Source organism: Canis lupus, chromosome 22 (assembly GCF_011100685.1).
Source record: "Canis lupus familiaris isolate Mischka breed German Shepherd chromosome 22, alternate assembly UU_Cfam_GSD_1.0, whole genome shotgun sequence".
Taxonomy (NCBI): Eukaryota; Metazoa; Chordata; class Mammalia; order Carnivora; family Canidae; genus Canis; species Canis lupus.
Window position 1 is genome coordinate 20,764,931 of NC_049243.1, and position 8,376 is coordinate 20,773,306.

An 8,376-nucleotide genomic window follows, 5' to 3' on the forward strand; every position below is an offset into this window, starting at 1 on the left:
AAAGAAGTCTCAATTAATTCTAAAAGGTGAATGCCACCAGAGCATTTTTCTTACCAAAATGCAATAATCTTTGATATTATTAAGTAAAATAGAGCTAAATATATTCTTTATGTTTGGACTTAAATAACATATTACTAAATAAGCTTTAGGTTGTAAAGGAAATTCTAAAATAGGTTACATAACATAACTAATGGCAATGAAAATATTATGATGAAAATTTTGTGGAAAAAGTGAATACAGTCCTTGGAAGGAATTTTATGGCTGTAAGTGCATTTTTTTTTTTTTTTTCAGGAAACAAGAAGAATAATAAGCAAACCAATTAAGCAAACAAGCTTAGCATTTAACTCAGGAAATTGGAAAAGGCACAACAAAAAGCAAACAAAGGGAATAATAAGAGTGCAAAAAACAGTTAAATAGAGAACATGAGCAGCACTAAAGACAAGTTTTTTAACTTTTTTTTTTTTTTTTAACAATGAAGGGCACTGACTTTTGGCAAGATGAACCAAATCAAAAGAGTGAAAACATAAAAATGAACCAATAGAGAATTAAAAAGTTTGAATAAGTGCAGATACAAGGAAAATGTGAAATTATTGTGCTTTAAAAACAGCTATGTGGATGAAACATGATATTGGATAATAAACATGCTAAATGGGTCAAATAAAATTTATTAGATAAGTCTGAGAGAAACTTGAATTATAGTAAAAAATACCCTTGCAGGTTTTTATTATTAAGGGTGTTCTAACAAATTTTTAATGAATAGTCAGTTGCCACCTTATTCAATTTGTTTCAGAATAAAAAAAAAAAATGTGAAAAAAACAACAGCCTCTTTAGTTATAGAACAAAATACTAAAGCTTAAATTAAGTATTAGCAATTATTACACAACGTTTTGATCAAGAAGGTTTTTTCCCTCAGGAATATAAGAAGAGTTCAACCTCTGAAAATGCATCAATGTCATATTTCCCACATTTATATTGACATGTATGAGTACCTCGATTATCAAAAAAAGAATCTGGAAAATTCAGCATCTGCTATTTTTTAGAAAAAAAAAAATCAGAATACTAGGGCAAGCTGTTAATTTGACTAACTTTATGGATTCCCAAACAACTGAGAACTTTGTATTGAACATGGAGCTTTGTATTTTTTCTTGGAAATAAAACAAATACCCTCACTACCATTAAGTCTAGAAATGAAGGTCTTGACTAATGTTATGGAGGAAGAAAAAGAAAAAAAGTGATGTAAAGAGTAAAAGAAGATAAAACTCATTATTTCCAAATGATCTGACCATATGGTTAGGAAAACCTTCAAAACCAACCTGTACACTGTAAAAACTAATAAGCCAGGTTAGGAAAGTTACTGTAATAAGATTTACTTATCAGTCTTGTTAGTATATTTCCATAGAAATAATAAAATAATAAATGATAGAAATATAATAAATATTAAGATGCCATTCAAATAACAAAACAACTGATTCTCTATAAAGTATATGAGAACGAACTTAATCCTAAAGATACAAGACTTATGTACAGAATTTGAAAACTTTAATAAAATGTTTGGAGACATTTCATAATCTTAGATGAGAGGACTTAACATTATAAAGATATCGGTTATTCCTTTTTAGTTCTCTGATCCCTGAAATTCCACATCTGTCATACAAGCAAAATATATCCACTCCATCTATAGGTCTTCATAAAGATCCTCAAGACAGGATCAGATCAGGGACAGGATCAGATCAGGGACACCTGGGTGGCTCAGAGTCTGGAGATCAAGTCCTACATGGGGCTCCCTGCATGGAGCCTGCTTCTCCCTCTGCTTATGTCTCTGCTTCTCTGTGTGTGTGTGTCTTTCATGAATAAATAAATAAAATCTTTAAAAAAAAAGAGGATTAGATCAATTCAAAATCTTTTCATCTAAATCTAAATCTAGTCATCTAAGATATGTAAACCCAGCTTGGATAAGGCACTTATGTGTCACTCATTCTGGGGTAAAATTCTTTTTAATCTATGATATGATGAAATCAACACAAGTTTTTGACCCCAAAATTTCAAAATACAATGATGGACAGGTGTAGGTTAATAGTAATAGATATTCTGGTTTAAAAAGTGGGGAAATGGAAGGTTAAAGATTTACCAGTCCAAAGCAGTTTTGAAATCCAATTGAGTAAACTCCAGCTGTAGTTCCTTGATTAGGCTTCAAGGTATTAGAGAGGAAGAAGGATTTCATCTGCCCCATGGTCCTTCTAGCTGGACTTAGAAGCAAATTAACTTAAGATAGATTAAGAGGAGAAAATCAAATTTAATAGGCATATGTATGGGGAATCCATATAGACATGAAATTCCAAAGACAACGGGGCAACAAGAAGTTTGTCTGAGCTAAGGTAGGGTCTGAGTATCCAATGGGAAGAAAGACCATTAGCAAGAAGGTGAAAGGAAATGTTCAGGAAAACAAAAGTTGCCCAGTTATGCAGATGAATTTCTTAGGTCAAAGAGGTCTTTGTTGGACTTCTTTACTCTTGCAGGCTCTCCTTTCCAATGTAAATTTAAGCAGTTGAGGAGAAGGCAGAGAAGAGAGCCTTTCTTGTATCTGCTGGGTTTTGATTACTTTTAACTCAAAATAATCTTTATGCCGAAGTGGCACATCTTGGAGTGTTTCCTGCACCCCTTCAAAAGGTTGGGAGTAATCCGTCTATGTGGCCCCTTGCTCTGTCCTCTTGGCTTTTCTCTCCTCCCTCTGTAGTATTGGCTCTACCCTCTACATCATTAGTTCTTACCCATAAATATTAATAACTGATGGCAACTGAGTATGGTTGGCCCCCCTTCATCTATGGGACATGTGTTTCAAGACCGTCAGTGGATGCCAGACACCGTGGATAGCACTGAATCCTATATTAGAATGTTTTTTCCTGAACATACACACATGTGTAAAGTTTAATTTATAAATTAGATACTGTAAGAAATTGGTAACAATAACTAATAAAATAGAACATTTACAACAATAGATTGTAATGAAACTGTGTAAATGTGGTCCTTTTCTCCCTCCCAAAATATCTTTCTGGGCTGTTCTCGCTTTTCTTGTGATGATGTGACAAGACGAAATGACTGTGTGATGAAATAAAGTGAGGGCAATGACCAAGGCATTGTTATGTAGCCTTAGGCCATAGTTGGCCTTCTGACAACATGTCAAAGGGAGGCTTACCTGCTTCCAGACTGCCTGTGACCGTGACCACAGGTGACTGAAACTGTGGAAAGTGAGACCACAGAAAGCAAAACTACGGATGGGGGTGGGTAGCTACTGTGGTGTTATCCACCTCCTCGCTGCCAATAGATTTGGGGGATCAAACAGCCCCCTTCTTTACCAGTACTCTTTCTTTCTTTTTAATTTCAAGCTGGCACTGTTTCTACTGCTAACGATTTCACAAAATGTTTCTTTTCTTTTTTTTTTTTTTTTTTTTTTAAACTTCACCAAGTTTTAATCCATTGAGCAAAAGCCATACAGACAAATCTTTTGGGGATTTTTTTTCTTTATCTTGACCGCCTGCTGAAAGGGCTGAGGACAATGGCCTTATGCTTTGGAGGTCCTCTGGTTGGATGGAAAAGGTCTGTGAAGCACACACAGCCTTCATCTCTTGAGAGAGACTTTGTGTGACTGTACACTATGACATTTGGATCTTCCTGACTTTTTAGCAAAAGGTTATGCAGCTGACACCTTCATTTACTTTTTCATGTCATTTAAAGCAGCCAACTTAATTTCAACACTTTGCAGTATGGATAGCCTGAGAATCTTCTAAATCATCGCATACTGATTTCCTTTTTGTTTAACAGTTCTTCCATTATTTCTCTCTATTTTTCTTATGTTTTACTTTGAGCAACAAAAGAAACCAGGCCATTCCTGTAGCATTTTATTTGGAGATCTCCTTAGCTTAATATTCACATTCATCACTTACAAGTTCTGCTTCCCACATGAATATAGTAGACAATTTTACTGAGCTTTGCTACTGCATAACAGGATACCCTGTCCTCTGGTTTCCAGTGCTCACTATTTTATTTCCTTTTGAGCCTTTGTCAGCTGTGTCCTCCCAGGTTTCTACCATCAGTCTACACCCAGTGATTTAGACTTTCTCTAAGGTGATTTAGTGTTTCTTCTTCCTGTTCCTTGTGCTCTTCTGAAAACTCATTGGTAGCACATTTAAATACATATTGCACTAACAGTTTAAGATAATCTTTTTTTTTGAAGATTTTATTTACTTATTTTTTAAAAATATTATTTATTTATTAATTTATTCATTCATGATAGACATAGAGAGAGTCAGAGACACAGGCAGAGGGAGAAGCAGGTTTCATGCAGGGCGCCCGACATGGGACTCGATTCCGAAACCCCGGGGATCACGCCCTGTGCCAAAGGTAGACACCCAGGCAATCCCTATTTACTTATTTTGATAGTGAGTGAGGGAGAAAGAGAGAGAGAGAGAGGAAGAGCAAGTGCACAAGCAGGGGGGAGGGACAAAGGGAGAAGCAAACTGCTGAGCAGGGAGCTTGATGCAGGACTTGATCCCAGGATCCTAGGATCATGACCTGAGCTGAACCAAATAGAGAATCAGTGCTTACGTTACTGAGCCATCCAGGCACCTTGTTCAAGACAATCTAATCTAAGGGTTTTCTTATATTCCTCAAAACTTTTTCAACCCCTACCCACTGGTGAATTCCAAAGCCTCAGTTACACATGCAAGGTTGCCTTTTCCGTATAATATAACAGAATCATGAGAGAGATGTTCCATCGTATTCAAGAGTTCTGCCCAAGAGATAATATAAGGGGGAGGGACATTTGGGCTCATCTTGGAATGCTGCCTCCTACTACTCCCAATAATAAGGAAAACCCAGTTTTCTACAACACTATTTCCTTCAGCTCTGCACTCCAAAGCCTTACTTCTTTTTGTTAAATAAGTTTTTTGATTTTTATTTATTATTCATGAGAGACACTGAGAGAGAGAGAGAGAGAGAGAGAGGCAGAGACACAGGCAGAGGGAAAAGCAGGCTCCTTGCCGGGAGCCCAACGTGGGACTTGATCCCGGGTCTCCAGGATCAGGTTCTGGGCTGAAGGCAGCGCTAAACTTCTGAGCCACCCAGGATGCCTCAAAGCCTTACTTCTTATAAAGTGTTTATATTATTTTTTCTTGATTTATGGATGTTAAAAATTAAAGACTGGTTTCTCATTTTACTAGAGGCAGTTTGAACTCTCTTATCATTTCCTATATAACTTTATATATATACATTATATAAATTATATATAATCATATATATAGACATATGTACTGTTTGTTGCAAATTTAAGTATTTAAAAAACTTTTAAAGATTTCATATTTATTGATTTAGAAAGAGAGAGAAAGAGAGACAGCTAGTGAGTTGGGGAGAGCGCGCGAGAGAGAATCTTAAGCAGACTGCACTGAGCACAGAGCCAGATGTGGGACTTGACCCTGTATCCTGAGATCATGACCTGAGCCAAAATCAAGAGTCAGACAATCAACTGACTGAGCCACACAGGTACCCAGCAAATTTAAATATTTTTAAAAATATTTATTTATTTATTTATTTATTTATTTATTTATGATAGAGAGAGAGAGAGAGAGAGAGAGAGAGGCAGAGACACAGGCAGAGGGAGAAGCAGGCTCCATGCCGGGAACCGACGTGGCACTCGATCCCGGGACTCCAGGATCCTGTCCTGGGCCAAAGGCAGGCGCTAAACCGCTGGGCCACCCAGGGATCCCCTCAAATTTAAATATTTTAATATAATTATATCAACAACTTCCCTATACCAGACTTTTTGAGTACTTTGCTATTTTCTTTCCCCTAATTTCCATTAATATATTTTAATTTTTTTCCAAGTATTGTCATGCATAAGATAATCTGTTGCTTAGACATTTTTTCCAGATAGGTGCTGCTCCAATATGGCTGATCAGTCTTTAGGCTTTTCCTTTGATGCAAAGACCCCTTCCTTTCTATATTTTCTTGATACATTACTTTTCCTTCCCAGATTACATGTTTTTGCTACCTTGTTTTTCTGGAGCACATTCTACAAAGGTACAAATGGGCGATAAATATTCCTAATCTTCACATTTATGAAGATACCTTAATTATATCCTCAAAATTCACTTATTGTTTTTCTAGATATAGAAATGTAGGATAAAAATCATGACCCCTCAGAACTCTGGAAGTTTTATTTTGTCATCTTCTAATATCTAGTGTTATTATTGCCCAATCTGATGCCATTTGATCCTTGTTTTATTGTAGGTGACCTATTTGTTTCTCTCTGGAAGATTTTGTGTCCATTCTTTATCTCTGGTGTGATATCTTCTGGTCCTTTTTGTTATTTTTTATTGTGCCCAGCACACTATGGAACTGTTAGTCATCTCTGCTGTAATACAGATGGAGAAAGTTTTGAGGTAGACTAGACTTTTAGTATCAAAGAGTTTACATTCAGAAAATCTTAATTGAAAACTTAGTACTGTATTCAAGTGCCAGATACTTAAATTGAAGCAAATGAGTAGATTCATGAAATGAAAACCTTGAAATTAAAAATGCCTAGAATATTCCATTTATAAGGGCATCATTTAAGGGTTCATTTATTCCTATAATGAACTGAACTGAAACAAAAAAGTCACATATTAACCCACACTGCAAAGAAAATATATTGCATTTAATAAAGAAGAAATTAATAGGTCTCAACAAAATCTTTGAGTTCCTGAAAAAGTTAAACATGTGGAAAAATGGATGACATTTATAAATATTGGAGAAATATAATGAAGGAATAAGAGGGATTGATTTATTAGGAAAGATTAGGAAATCTAAAGATACATAGCATGACTAAGATATAGCTAAGGGGATACTAATAAATGTACTGAGTTGTAGTTGCACTGATTTAGGAATTGTAAGAAACAAGAGCAATTGCTTGGGTGTATTACAAAGAATTATAATTAGTTTTAATGAAATTGAATAAAATATTAATATAAGACTTAATTTGTGATACAGTACATTTCAGGATTTGTGACCATTAAAGAATTTTAAATGATGATTACTTCATTAATAAAGTGTTATTATCCATCTCAATTACTCAGGCTCTTTCAGGTAAACATGATAAAATTGATTATCACAACAGCATGATTTTTGTTCCTTCCAACTTTTATCCAGCCAGGAATTTACTTGGGGTGGGGGGTATGAAGAGGGTGGTCAAGGGGGGAAGCAGCAGGTTGAAGGTAGAAGATTTACTTTTATTTACCCTATAAAGTGCACTAGTCCTCTTTCTTTATTTCAAGCAAAACTCACATTCACATTTATAGGCTTTTTTAGTCAATTAGAATGCAGTTTCAGGAGAGGCACATCCTAGATGGTTAAGTTGCTTAAGCGATAGACTATTAATTTTGTCTCAGGTCACGGTCTCAGAGTCCTGAGATCCAGCTCTGCATTGGGCTCTGGGCTGAGCATGGAGCCTGCTTGAGATTTTCAGTTTCTCTCTCCCTCTGCCCCTCTCCCTGCTTACATGCTCTCTCTTTCTCTCAAAATACATACATACATACGTATATTAAAAAAGAAAGAATGCAGTTCCTGGAAATCATTGCAGTAGCATAAATACCTCAAAAAGTTAAATGTTGTGGTTCTTAGTAAGCCCATAAAGTCATGAAAATAGCTTAAGGAAACAACATAAAAATGATGAAATCCATGCAAAGTGTGTCAGGTCCCAAAAGAAAATAACTTTCATTTTCTCGTGTGAACCACTCACGGCACTAACAGTTCCTTTATAATAATTTATTTTATATTTTTTCCATTTTGCACAAGAAATACAGATTCATTGAACAACTGGATACTTGTAAAGTACAGATGGTGTTTGGCTCAATTCACAAACTTGAGAATAAAATTGGATCTCCATTCAAAATATTTGTTTGTCAGCAAATATGTATTGAATGTCTACTCTATGCCATGAACTTGTCTGGGCCCTCTAGTGGGGGAGACAGAAAATGATTCTCTGGGCTAGTGAAAATAGAGGCTTGTAGATGGCAATATTCTGAAGGAAACAAAATAGGAAGATGTGACAACAGCTTGGGAGAGAAGGGGCTTTAGGCTCTACATTTCAGAGGGTTTAAGAAGGGGCTCTGAATTTACAAGAAAGAACTTGAATCTTGACCTATTATCAATCTTGTTATCCAATCTCTCAAGAAACATTCCAATGAACATTTTATAATTATACATGTCATAATATATTTTCTGATAGTGTTTATTTTTTTTTTTTAAGATTTTATTTATTTACTCATGAGAGACCAGGGAGAGAGAGGCAGAGACACAGGCAGAGGGAGAAGCAGGCTCTCTACAGGGAGACAATGTGGGATCCCA